The sequence below is a fragment of the Notolepis coatsorum genome, assembly GCF_963971535.1.
Source record: "Notolepis coatsorum genome assembly, chromosome: 14".
Lineage (NCBI taxonomy): Eukaryota > Metazoa > Chordata > Actinopteri > Aulopiformes > Paralepididae > Notolepis > Notolepis coatsorum.
Window position 1 is genome coordinate 20,940,758 of NC_140178.1, and position 14,677 is coordinate 20,955,434.

The 14,677-nt window shown below is 45.7% G+C and overlaps 1 pseudogene across 1 annotated transcript in view; it reads left to right on the forward strand.

The window, feature by feature from the left end:
* Positions 1-14,677, forward strand: part of LOC311240457 (vesicle-fusing ATPase-like) — an 85,800-nt pseudogene that overhangs the window by 25,533 nt on the left and 45,590 nt on the right. Inside the window, exons 7-9 of the transcript in view lie at positions 8,227-8,361; positions 10,006-10,119; positions 11,281-11,336. The product of the transcript in view is annotated as a vesicle-fusing ATPase-like (transcript). The remainder of the gene's footprint in view (positions 1-8,226; positions 8,362-10,005; positions 10,120-11,280; positions 11,337-14,677) is intronic.

Below are 14,677 nucleotides of genomic sequence, written 5' to 3' on the forward strand. Positions count from 1 at the left end.
ACTTTAACCCCACCTTCCTCTTCATCACAGTGTTACTGGACTTTAACCCCACCTTCCTCTTCATCACAGTGTTACTGGACTTTAACCCCACCTTCCTCTTCATCACAGTGTTACTGGACTTTAACCCCACCTTCCTCTTCATCTCAGTGTTATTGTTTAACCCCACCTTCCTCTTCATCACAGTGTTACTGGACTTTAACCCCACCTTCCTCTTCATCACAGTGTTACTGGGCTTTAACCCCACCTTCCTCTTCATCACAGTGTTACTGGACTTTAACCCCACCTTCCTCTTCATCACAGTGTTACTGGACTTTAACCCCACCTTCCTCTTCATCACAGTGTTACTGGACTTTAACCCCACCTTCCTCTTCATCACAATGTTACTGGACTTTAACCCCACCTTCCTCTTCATCTCAGTGTTACTGGACTTTAACCCCACCTTCCTCTTCATCACAGTGTTACTGGACTTTAACCCCACCTTCCTCTTCATCTCAGTGTTACTGTTTAACCCCACCTTCCTCTTCATCACAGTGTTACTGGACTTTAACCCCACCTTCCTCTTCATCTCAGTGTTACTGGACTTTAACCCCACCTTCCTCTTCATCACAGTGTTACTGGACTTTAACCCCACCTTCCTCTTCATCACTGTTACTGGACTTTAACCCCACCTTCCTCTTCATCTCAGTGTTACTGGACTTTAACCCCACCTTCCTCTTCATCACAGTGTTACTGGACTTTAACCCCACCTTCCTCTTCATCACAGCGTTACTGGACTTTAACCCCACCTTCCTCTTCATCACAGTGTTACTGGACTTTAACCCCACCTTCCTCTTCATCACAGTGTTACTGGACTTTAACCCCACCTTCCTCTTCATCACAGTGTTACTGGACTTTAACCCCACCTTCCTCTTCATCACAGTGTTACTGGACTTTAACCCCACCTTCCTCTTCATCACAGTGTTACTGGACTTTAACCCCACCTTCCTCTTCATCACAGTGTTACTGGACTTTAACCCCACCTTCCTCTTCATCACAGTGTTACTGGACTTTAACCCCACCTTCCTCTTCATCACTGTTACTGGACTTTAACCCCACCTTCCTCTTCATCTCAGTGTTACTGGACTTTAACCCCACCTTCCTCTTCATCACAGTGTTACTGGACTTTAACCCCACCTTCCTCTTCATCACAGTGTTACTGGACTTTAACCCCACCTTCCTCTTCATCACAGTGTTACTGGACTTTAACCCCACCTTCCTCTTCATCACAGTTACTGGACTTTAACCCCACCTTCCTCTTCATCACAGTGTTACTGGACTTTAACCCCACCTTCCTCTTCATCACAGTGTTACTGGACTTTAACCCCACCTTCCTCTTCATCACAGTGTTACTGGACTTTAACCCCACCTTCCTCTTCATCACAGTGTTACTGGACTTTAACCCCACCTTCCTCTTCATCACAGTGTTACTGGACTTTAACCCCACCTTCCTCTTCATCACAGTGTTACTGGACTTTAACCCCACCTTCCTCTTCATCTCAGTGTTACTGGACTTTAACCCCACCTTCCTCTTCATCACAGTGTTACTGGACTTTAACCCCACCTTCCTCTTCATCTCAGTGTTACTGGACTTTAACCCCACCTTCCTCTTCATCTCAGTGTTACTGGACTTTAACCCCACCTTCCTCTTCATCACAGTGTTACTGGACTTTAACCCCACCTTCCTCTTCATCTCAGTGTTACTGGACTTTAACCCCACCTTCCTCTTCATCACAGTGTTACTGGACTTTAACCCCACCTTCCTCTTCATCACAGTGTTACTGGACTTTAACCCCACCTTCCTCTTCATCACAGTGTTACTGGACTTTAACCCCACCTTCCTCTTCATCACAGTGTTACTGGACTTTAACCCCACCTTCCTCTTCATCACAGTGTTACTGGACTTTAACCCCACCTTCCTCTTCATCACAGTGTTACTGTTTAACCCCACCTTCCTCTTCATCACAGTGTTATTGTTTAACCCCACCTTCCTCTTCATCACAGTGTTACTGGACTTTAACCCCACCTTCCTCTTCATCTCAGTGTTATTGTTTAACCCCACCTTCCTCTTCATCACAGTGTTACTGGACTTTAACCCCACCTTCCTCTTCATCACAGTGTTACTGGGCTTTAACCCCACCTTCCTCTTCATCACAGTGTTACTGGACTTTAACCCCACCTTCCTCTTCATCACAGTGTTACTGGACTTTAACCCCACCTTCCTCTTCATCACAGTGTTACTGGACTTTAACCCCACCTTCCTCTTCATCACAGTGTTACTGGACTTTAACCCCACCTTCCTCTTCATCACAGTGTTACTGGACTTTAACCCCACCTTCCTCTTCATCACAGTGTTACTGGACTTTAACCCCACCTTCCTCTTCATCACAGTGTTACTGGACTTTAACCCCACCTTCCTCTTCATCTCAGTGTTACTGGACTTTAACCCCACCTTCCTCTTCATCACAGTGTTACTGGACTTTAACCCCACCTTCCTCTTCATCATAGTGTTACTGGACTTTAACCCCACCTTCCTCTTCATCACAGTGTTACTGGACTTTAACCCCACCTTCCTCTTCATCACAGTGTTACTGGACTTTAACCCCACCTTCCTCTTCATCTCAGTGTTACTGTTTAACCCCACCTTCCTCTTCATCACAGTGTTACTGGACTTTAACCTCACCTTCCTCTTCATCTCAGTGTTACTGGACTTTAACCCCACCTTCCTCTTCATCACAGTCTTACTGAACTTTAACCCCACCTTCCTCTTCATCACAGTGTTACTGGACTTTAACCCCACCTTCCTCTTCATCACAGTGTTACTGGACTTTAACCCCACCTTCCTCTTCATCACAGTGTTACTGGACTTTAACCCCACCTTCCTCTTCATCACAGTGTTACTGGACTTTAACCCCACCTTCCTCTTCATCACAGTGTTACTGTTTAACCCCACCTTCCTCTTCATCACAGTGTTACTGGACTTTAACCCCACCTTCCTCTTCATCACAGTGTTACTGTTTAACCCCACCTTCCTCTTCATCACAGTGTTACTGGACTTTAACCCCACCTTCCTCTTCATCTCAGTGTTACTGGACTTTAACCCCACCTTCCTCTTCATCTCAGTGTTACTGGACTTTAACCCCACCTTCCTCTTCATCACAGTCTTACTGAACTTTAACCCCACCTTCCTCTTCATCACAGTGTTACTGGACTTTAACCCCACCTTCCTCTTCATCACAGTGTTACTGGACTTTAACCCCACCTTCCTCTTCATCACAGCGTTACTGGACTTTAACCCCACCTTCCTCTTCATCACAGTGTTACTGGACTTTAACCCCACCTTCCTCTTCATCACAATGTTACTGGACTTTAACCCCACCTTCCTCTTCATCACAGTGTTACTGGACTTTAACCCCACCTTCCTCTTCATCACTGTTACTGGACTTTAACCCCACCTTCCTCTTCATCACTGTTACTGGACTTTAACCCCACCTTCCTCTTCATCACAGTGTTACTGGACTTTAACCCCACCTTCCTCTTCATCACTGTTACTGGACTTTAACCCCACCTTCCTCTTCATCACAGTGTTACTGGACTTTAACCCCACCTTCCTCTTCATCACAGTGTTACTGGACTTTAACCCCACCTTCCTCTTCATCACAGTGTTACTGGACTTTAACCCCACCTTCCTCTTCATCACTGTTACTGGACTTTAACCCCACCTTCCTCTTCATCACAGTGTTACTGGACTTTAACCCCACCTTCCTCTTCATCACAGTGTTACTGGACTTTAACCCCACCTTCCTCTTCATCACAGTGTTACTGGACTTTAACCCCACCTTCCTCTTCATCACAATGTTACTGGACTTTAACCCCACCTTCCTCTTCATCTCAGTGTTACTGGACTTTAACCCCACCTTCCTCCTCTCCACAGTGTTACTGGACTTTAACCCCACCTTCCTCTTCATCACAGTGTTACTGGACTTTAACCCCACCTTCCTCTTCATCACAGTGTTACTGGACTTTAACCCCACCTTCCTCTTCATCACTGTTACTGGACTTTAACCCCACCTTCCTCTTCATCACAGTGTTACTGGACTTTAACCCCACCTTCCTCTTCATCACAGTGTTACTGGACTTTAACCCCACCTTCCTCTTCATCACAGTGTTACTGGACTTTAACCCCACCTTCCTCTTCATCACAGTGTTACTGGACTTTAACCCCACCTTCCTCTTCATCACTGTTACTGGACTTTAACCCCACCTTCCTCTTCATCTCAGTGTTACTGGACTTTAACCCCACCTTCCTCTTCATCACAGTGTTACTGGACTTTAACCCCACCTTCCTCTTCATCACAGTGTTACTGGACTTTAACCCCACCTTCCTCTTCATCACAGTGTTACTGGACTTTAACCCCACCTTCCTCTTCATCACAGTTACTGGACTTTAACCCCACCTTCCTCTTCATCACAGTGTTAATGGACTTTAACCCCACCTTCCTCTTCATCACAGTGTTACTGGACTTTAACCCCACCTTCCTCTTCATCACTGTTACTGGACTTTAACCCCACCTTCCTCTTCATCACTGTTACTGGACTTTAACCCCACCTTCCTCTTCGTCTCAGTGTTACTGGACTTTAACCCCACCTTCCTCTTCATCACAGTGTTACTGGGCTTTAACCCCACCTTCCTCTTCATCACAGTGTTACTGGACTTTAACCCCACCTTCCTCTTCATCACAGTGTTACTGGACTTTAACCCCACCTTCCTCTTCATCACAGCGTTACTGGACTTTAACCCCACCTTCCTCTTCATCACAGTGTTACTGGACTTTAACCCCACCTTCCTCTTCATCTCAGTGTTACTGGACTTTAACCCCACCTTCCTCTTCATCACAGTGTTACTGGACTTTAACCCCACCTTCCTCTTCATCACAGTGTTACTGGACTTTAACCCCACCTTCCTCTTCATCACAGTGTTACTGGACTTTAACCCCACCTTCCTCTTCATCTCAGTGTTACTGGACTTTAACCCCACCTTCCTCTTCATCACAGTGTTACTGGACTTTAACCCCACCTTCCTCTTCATCTCAGTGTTACTGGACTTTAACCCCACCTTCCTCTTCATCACAGTGTTACTGGACTTTAACCCCACCTTCCTCTTCATCTCAGTGTTACTGGACTTTAACCCCACCTTCCTCTTCATCACAGTGTTACTGGACTTTAACCCCACCTTCCTCTTCATCACAGTGTTACTGGACTTTAACCCCACCTTCCTCTTCATCACAGTGTTACTGGACTTTAACCCCACCTTCCTCTTCATCACAGTGTTACTGGACTTTAACCCCACCTTCCTCTTCATCTCAGTGTTATTGTTTAACCCCACCTTCCTCTTCATCACAGTGTTACTGGACTTTAACCCCACCTTCCTCTTCATCACAGTGTTACTGGGCTTTAACCCCACCTTCCTCTTCATCACAGTGTTACTGGACTTTAACCCCACCTTCCTCTTCATCACAGTGTTACTGGACTTTAACCCCACCTTCCTCTTCATCACAGTGTTACTGGACTTTAACCCCACCTTCCTCTTCATCACAATGTTACTGGACTTTAACCCCACCTTCCTCTTCATCTCAGTGTTACTGGACTTTAACCCCACCTTCCTCTTCATCACAGTGTTACTGGACTTTAACCCCACCTTCCTCTTCATCTCAGTGTTACTGTTTAACCCCACCTTCCTCTTCATCACAGTGTTACTGGACTTTAACCCCACCTTCCTCTTCATCTCAGTGTTACTGGACTTTAACCCCACCTTCCTCTTCATCACAGTGTTACTGGACTTTAACCCCACCTTCCTCTTCATCACTGTTACTGGACTTTAACCCCACCTTCCTCTTCATCTCAGTGTTACTGGACTTTAACCCCACCTTCCTCTTCATCACAGTGTTACTGGACTTTAACCCCACCTTCCTCTTCATCACAGCGTTACTGGACTTTAACCCCACCTTCCTCTTCATCACAGTGTTACTGGACTTTAACCCCACCTTCCTCTTCATCACAGTGTTACTGGACTTTAACCCCACCTTCCTCTTAATCACAGTGTTACTGGACTTTAACCCCACCTTCCTCTTCATCACAGTGTTACTGGACTTTAACCCCACCTTCCTCTTCATCACAGTGTTACTGGACTTTAACCCCACCTTCCTCTTCATCACAGTGTTACTGGACTTTAACCCCACCTTCCTCTTCATCACAGTGTTACTGGACTTTAACCCCACCTTCCTCTTCATCACTGTTACTGGACTTTAACCCCACCTTCCTCTTCATCTCAGTGTTACTGGACTTTAACCCCACCTTCCTCTTCATCACAGTGTTACTGGACTTTAACCCCACCTTCCTCTTCATCACAGTGTTACTGGACTTTAACCCCACCTTCCTCTTCATCACAGTGTTACTGGACTTTAACCCCACCTTCCTCTTCATCACAGTTACTGGACTTTAACCCCACCTTCCTCTTCATCACAGTGTTACTGGACTTTAACCCCACCTTCCTCTTCATCACAGTGTTACTGGACTTTAACCCCACCTTCCTCTTCATCACTGTTACTGGACTTTAACCCCACCTTCCTCTTCATCACAGTGTTACTGGACTTTAACCCCACCTTCCTCTTCATCACAGTGTTACTGGACTTTAACCCCACCTTCCTCTTCATCACAGTGTTACTGGACTTTAACCCCACCTTCCTCTTCATCACTGTTACTGGACTTTAACCCCACCTGCCTCTTCATCACAGTGTTACTGGACTTTAACCCCACCTTCCTCTTCATCACAGTGTTACTGGACTTTAACCCCACCTTCCTCTTCATCACAGTGTTACTGGACTTTAACCCCACCTTCCTCTTCATCATAGTGTTACTGGACTTTAACCCCACCTTCCTCTTCATCACAGTGTTACTGGACTTTAACCCCACCTTCCTCTTCATCACAGTGTTACTGGACTTTAACCCCACCTTCCTCTTCATCACAGTGTTACTGGACTTTAACCCCACCTTCCTCTTCATCACAGTGTTACTGGACTTTAACCCCACCTTCCTCTTCATCACTGTGTTACTGGACTTTAACCCCACCTTCCTCTTCATCACAGTGTTACTGGACTTTAACCCCACCTTCCTCTTCATCACTGTTACTGGACTTTAACCCCACCTTCCTCTTCATCACAGTGTTACTGGACTTTAACCCCACCTTCCTCTTCATCACAGTGTTACTGGACTTTAACCCCACCTTCCTCTTCATCACAGTGTTACTGGACTTTAACCCCACCTTCCTCTTCATCACAGCGTTACTGGACTTTAACCCCACCTTCCTCTTCATCACAGTGTTACTGGACTTTAACCCCACCTTCCTCTTCATCACAATGTTACTGGACTTTAACCCCACCTTCCTCTTCATCACAGTGTTACTGGACTTTAACCCCACCTTCCTCTTCATCACAGTGTTACTGGACTTTAACCCCACCTTCCTCTTCATCACTGTTACTGGACTTTAACCCCACCTTCCTCTTCATCACAGTGTTACTGGACTTTAACCCCACCTTCCTCTTCATCACTGTTACTGGACTTTAACCCCACCTTCCTCTTCATCACTGTGTTACTGGACTTTAACCCCACCTTCCTCTTCATCACAGTGTTACTGGACTTTAACCCCACCTTCCTCTTCATCACTGTTACTGGACTTTAACCCCACCTTCCTCTTCATCACAGTGTTACTGGACTTTAACCCCACCTTCCTCTTCATCACAGTGTTACTGGACTTTAACCCCACCTTCCTCTTCATCTCAGTGTTACTGGACTTTAACCCCACCTTCCTCTTCATCTCAGTGTTACTGGACTTTAACCCCACCTTCCTCTTCATCACAGTGTTACTGGACTTTAACCCCACCTTCCTCCTCCCCGCAGTGTTACTGGACTTTAACCCCACCTTCCTCTTCATCACAGTGTTACTGGACTTTAACCCCACCTTCCTCTTCATCACAGTGTTACTGGACTTTAACCCCACCTTCCTCTTCATCACAGTGTTACTGGACTTTAACCCCACCTTCCTCTTCATCACAGTGTTACTGGACTTTAACCCCACCTTCCTCTTCATCACAGTGTTACTGGACTTTAACCCCACCTTCCTCCTCTCCACAGGGCCGCAAGCTGCTGATCATCGGCACCACCAGTCGCAAGGATGTCCTGCAGGAGATGGAGATGTTAGACGCCTTCAGCACCACCATCCACGTCCCCAACATCTCCACCGGGGAGCAGCTGGTCGACGCCCTGGAGGTGAGCGCTGCACGTCCAGCGATACCTGTTGTAGATGATGATGATGATGATAATAATTATATCCAAATGGCATTCTGTACATTCAAACAAGTGTGCTCTCTATATGCCATGAGCAAATGACACACACGCACGCGCACACACACACATGGCCGCCTAGTTATAGTTGAAAGTGGGGGTGCAAGAATATTATTTTTATAAAAAAATTGTTATTTTATTATTATTATTTTTTTTTCTTTTATTTTTGACAGGCAAGGGGTGGTTTGGAGGGGGTCCGGCACGACCCCCTCCATGGCAGATTTTTTTTTTTAAATGTAATGAACCTGTACGTGCAATTTCCTGCAATATAGAGCCTTCAATCTTGACCAATAAAGCTGCTCTTTTCACTATAAAACTCAGTTTATATTGCAGTATGATAGCCAATTACTATAATAATAATATATTATACTGTATATACACTGTATATTGATTTTTCGCTCATTCATTTTTATTAAATCAATCTCCTTTCAAATAGGCCAAGTTTTTAATAAGAAAGAGAAAAAAGATATATTTCCATTACCTGTAAATCTTGTCTCTTTCTCTCCTTCTCTGCCTCCTCCCTGAGTCTGCAGTGCACAATCATGACATCGATCTAAAAAAAAAAAAAAAGGCCCACGGGCCGCGGCCGTCGTTAATCCGGCCCTGCTCGTCTGCCATATAGATAGCGATAGCGTTAACGTTTGGAAATGAAGTCAACGTCATCCAGCTGAGCTCACACCACATATCTAGATAACGTTAGCTAGCGGCTAGCACTAAAGCTAACGCCAACCAGAGAGGGAAACGTTATTATTATTTATTCGAGGAAACCGTATGATTGACCAGATCGCAATTCGGGACCGTGAAACACTTTTATGTATTGCGTGGTAGAACCGTAGAAGTTCTACTACCACTCAATAGTAACTTATGTCTAACATAATCCTTTTATTTGAACAACTTACTGGAAAAGCCTGCCTGCCTCACTGCCTGCCACCAATATTATGACTTTGATATTTACACTGACTCCTGCCTGCAGCCAGACTGCAGCGCTGTGAGGCAGTGAGCCAAGCTCTACGCGCTGGAGATAGGAGGAACTGGATCAAACCATAATGGGGCAGGGGGGGGGGGGGGGGGGGGTTCGCAATCTTTGGAAACTTAAAAACGTGTTATTAAGTGTCATTGCGTATTATTAATTTGATTGAAATTACGTAGTTATGCTTAGATTTATATATTGGGGGGGGGTATATCATATTTTTCATATGATCAAAAAGTGGTGGAGCAAGATCATATCCTTGCTCCCCCAAGTTCAATAGTGGGAGAGCACGTGCATCGTCTGCTCTATTGCGCAGGCGTCTATGCACACACACACACACACACACACACACATTTTTTGGATGATTGTAATAAGTTAGGTTGTTGTATTGTGTATATACTAGTATACTGAATATATGTATGTGTATATGTATATAGTGTGTATGTATATATATATATGTATGTGTATGTATGTATACGTGTATATGTATGAGTGTGTATGTGTATATATGTGCGTGTGTGTGTGTGTATATTTGTATATGTGTATATATATTGATATGTGGGACCCCTCCATCTGTGATGTCTCTGTCGGGCGTCTAGCTGCTGGGGAGCTTCACGGAGACGGAGCGAGCCAGCGTCGCACACCAGCTGAAAGGGAAGAGAGTTTCGATTGGCATCAAGAAGCTCCTGATGCTAATTGAGATGTCTCTCCAGGTACGAGGACGCACACGCGAGCGCTTAAAACGGCCTTTGTGTTGTTGTTTTTTTTATATTCCCATGGGTCCCAGTGTAATACTAGTGAGAATAGGGCTTTTATCAATACACCATCTCTGGGCACAAAGCTGGGCGCGGCAGCGCATTTATCACACGACTTGAATGGATAGATTAGGCTTTTCCTACTGTAGCGACTCTTTCAGATATATCTGTTTTGAATCTCGTGCACCGAACCAACGCAGATCTCCACGACAGCATAATCAAACCCTCTCGCAACGGTTATTTTAAAGGAGCATTCCGTAATGGTCGCCCCCCCAACATTGTGGTCACTTTTACAGCCTGCGAACAGTGAGGACCGGTTAGACGCAGCCGTTAAATGGCCGCGCTCGTTTCCACGTTAATCGTATGCGGTCGAGGGCGCCAGGTAGCGCAGCGGACTAAGGGTCTGTCTACCACCACAGAGACAGTGGGATCGAATCCAGCTGTGGTGCTTCCGGGTTGGCCGACCGTCCATACTAACACAATTGGCAGTGTTAGTGGGTGGGAAACCCGGCGAGGGTGGGTCCTGGTCATTGTAAGCAGCGACTCCTACAGTTCGGTCGGGGCACCTGCACAGCAAGGGAAGGATCTAAGAGAGGTAGTGTGACCTTCCACACGTTACACTCTCCCAGTGAGAGTCCGCGCTGCCAGGTGAAAAGAAGCGGTGGGCTGGCTACACATGTGTCGTCCGCCCTCCCGGACCGACGGTAGGGGGTAGAGTGCGCAACGACCAGGAAGGGGATTGGGAATTGGCATAACGACTAACATTGGGATGGGAGAAGAACGGAAAAAGAAGGGGGAAAAAGATAATTTAAAAAAAGATAATCGTATGCGGTCGAGTCTACGCGAACTCGGTGCACCGTTAAGGATTAGCGGCCAAATGACCATTTGAGAATGTAGTGTAGACCGTCGAATGGGAACAGCAGTCCTATCAATTTCAATCTATTGTACTCAAAGCAGTGACATCATGTAGCACTCGCACATAAAGCCTAATCTGGATCTGTTGCAAGAAGATTAGCACGGGTTACATAAGCGTGTAGTGTCTGTTACTTGGGTGTGCTACTGTAGTTAACTCTCTCTCTCTCTCTCTCTCTCTCTGCCATCTCCTTCTCTCTCCTCCAGATGGACGCGGAGTCTAGAGTGTCCAAGTTCCTGTCTCTGCTGAGAGACAAGGGGGTGTGAGTACCGCCGATCTGTGCCAATCACCTCTGCCGTTCCTGCCTGTCACTCAGCCTCTAATCCAGGGGTGGCCAACCAGTCAGAGACTAAGAGCCACAAAAATGACTGTGGTACCACAAAGAGCCACACCATAATAGCGTTTCTCAACTTTTTTTTCCACTGATGCAGCCGGGGTTATAACAGTTCATTCTGGAGCCTCTGAGACCCGCGGAATCATGTACTGCACTGTACACACGTTGGATCCATACACTTATCGATTTTTTCGAATGGTTCAAGTTCAAGTTCTCAAGTTCTTTAATAGTTGTCATACAGAAGTACAGAATACTTTCATACAAAATGCTTCTTACTGTTACGCTCCAGAGACTGTGCTAGACAAGATAGTATCAAATAACATAATAACATAATATAGCATGAATTTAGAAGAAGAAAAATGAGGTCACAGTGTTCGGTATAGACATATGTACAATGTTCTGAGTTACCATATAATATACAATACACAATACTATGCAGTGTACTAATGTACAGTACTATCTAGTGCAAAGCAGAAATGGGATGAGGTACAATTTTAGGTACAATTTACAGTAAGGTGTACGAGTTGTAGTGCAATCCTTCATCCATAAATATAAAGTGTGGGGAGTGGGTGCTACAGTGTGTTTGTTTAAAGTGGGTGTGTGCTATAAAGTGTGTGGAGTGGGTGCTACAGTGTGTTTGTTTAAAGTGAGTGTGTGCGTGTGGATGTGTGTGCTATGTGCGTTTGGTGGTTGTTGTACCTTCCAGCAGCACCAGAGCTCTGTGTCTGTCTCTCCACCTGTACCTTCCAGCAGCACCAGAGCTCTGTGTGTCTGTCTCTGCACCCGTACCTTCCAGCAGCACCAGAGCTCTGTGTGTCTGTCTCTGCACCTGTACCTTCCTGCAGCACCAGAGCTCTGTGTCTGTCTCTGCACTTGTACCTTCCTGCAGCACCAGAGCTGTGTGTCTGTCTCTGCACCTGTACCTTCCAGCAGCACCAGAGCTGTGTGTCTGTCTCTGCACCTGTACCTTCCAGCAGCACCAGAGCTCTGTGTCTGTCTCTGCACCCGTACCTTCCAGCAGCACAGACACCAGCGGCGTGCGGTCGCTGTTCTTGGTCTGTTGCACCAGCCGCTCGCCTTCGTCCAGGACGTGGGTCACTGGGTCGCCCCACTTGATGAAATAACCGGCGTAGTCCTCCTGGTTGATGCCAAACGCCAGGCGGACGGAGAGAGAAGCATTCGTTAGTTAGTTAGTTAGCTACTGTAGTTACTTTTATTTTCATCTTTTATAGGCCCAATCTGTGGTCCCCAAAAAAAGAACCCCACCAGTGCCACCACAAGAAATTCATAGTTATAGGAAGTGAGATATGTTTCTATTCTCTAGTTGATTGACTGACCTCTTGATACAAAGACTAACACTAAACAACAGAACAGATACATAATGAGTTTGTAATCGCATTTGCCGTATTTTGTAGCTGTCCAGCAACAAGGACCTCGTAGACTTAAACATTATGATCGACTGATCCCAAGCTCCACCCTCTTTTCTCGAGCCTCCAATCACAACCGTCGCTTTCCTCGCTCAAGCTAAGAGGGCGGAGTCTAGGAATCGGTTGCTTACACGCCTATTCCATGTACCTGTGTGTGTCAAAGAGTCTATGAGATCCTCATTTCATATCGTAAAGATCTTTGTGCGTCTTTAATATTCAAGACCCTCCGAGCTGTCTCTGTGAGAGTGAAGTCGACAGACTACCGTCATCTACTTCTCCTCTGGATGTGGCCTGGGGGTCTGGGTACCAGAGTACTACCGTATAGAGACAGGGTTGGACAGGAACAGGAAGAGAACACAGAAACCACTGTTTACGTACCGGTTTGATGTCATTCAGATATCCAAAGAAGTCGGATCTGGTGACCTGTAGCTTCTCGGCTCTCTCCATGTCCACCTCCACTGTCAATGCAGTCTACAGACAGACAGACAGACAGACAGAGTAGTATAACAGTTAGATACAACTATATACAAACAGTATCACAATAACAAAGTTAGGAACAGCAGCTCTCTGCTCTTTGTATGTCTACCTCCACTGTACATGTTGCTTGGAGAGAATACACGCACACGCACGCCCGGGGCTCCGGGCCGATGGGCTAGGGTGGGCCTTTTTGTCCCCGAGTCGATCCGACCACCCTGGACCACTTTCCCCGCAGTGTGCACACGGGGAGAGGGATGTTAAAGGGATGTAGGAAGCGCGAGACAAGGAGAGGTGTAGGCGAGCTAGGTGGGTTTGAATGAGACCTAGACAGCCCGAGTTATTGTTGAAGCTCTTTAATTCATTTTCTCTTATTTGTACATTATATCTTTGTCTCCCGGTTGACTGGATTCTGCCGCAGGAGCAAATCGCACGTCTTGCATTCCAGTGTAGGCGAGTACAAGTTGTTTGTTTGTTTTGTATTGGTTGCGGCGAACGCCCTTTATTTTCGGGGGAAAATAACCTTTTGAGGTGGGAAAAGAATATTATTTACGTGCCGTTTTTTTTATCACCAGAAAGGTATTTTAATTTTTTTTTGAGAACGGAACGAAACCCACAGTGGACTGAGCGTCGCGGTGGTATTCTTTTTGTTTGTGTTTCTTTTTTTCTTTATTATTTCCATTGAACGAGGGAGGACAGCCAGGACCAGTGGTGAGTCATATTTGAGTTATTGTTTATCTGTGTTGTTTAACTATGTAAATTGAAGGCTTACTGACAGCGGATTGTTCCCACTATAGCCTGCCTTTTCAGTCAGTGAGGGGCAGTTGTTATAATTGTTAAAAAAAATAACAATATACTGTAAAGCAGTATACCAGATTAATAAAGTCATAAACAGAAACTCACTATCTGTCTCTACTAGATGTTGCCTGGATTGTATGCTTGCAATTAGCCAGCCTGACCTTGATATGGCATGTCATTGATTTGCAATCGTGGTCAATCAATTAGTCAAAATACATTTGATTAGCTAGTTTATCCTCAATATGATAATTCAATACTTTGATTGGCTGGTTTATGGTGAATTGGCCAGTGACTGATCTTGATGTGGCAGTTCATTGACCAATTCTGTAAGTGTGGTCAATCAATTAGTCAAAAGACATTAAATTAGCTAGTTTATCCTCAATATGATAATTCAATACTTTTATTGGCTGTTTTATGGTGAATTGGCCAGTGACTGACCTTGATGTGGCGGTTCATAGCGATGGACTGGGCCGCTCGGACCAGCCCTTCCAACTCACCACCACTAAAGTTCTTGGTCTCGGCCGCCAGCTCTGGGATGTCGACGTCGTCAGCCAACCGGCCGAAGCCTAT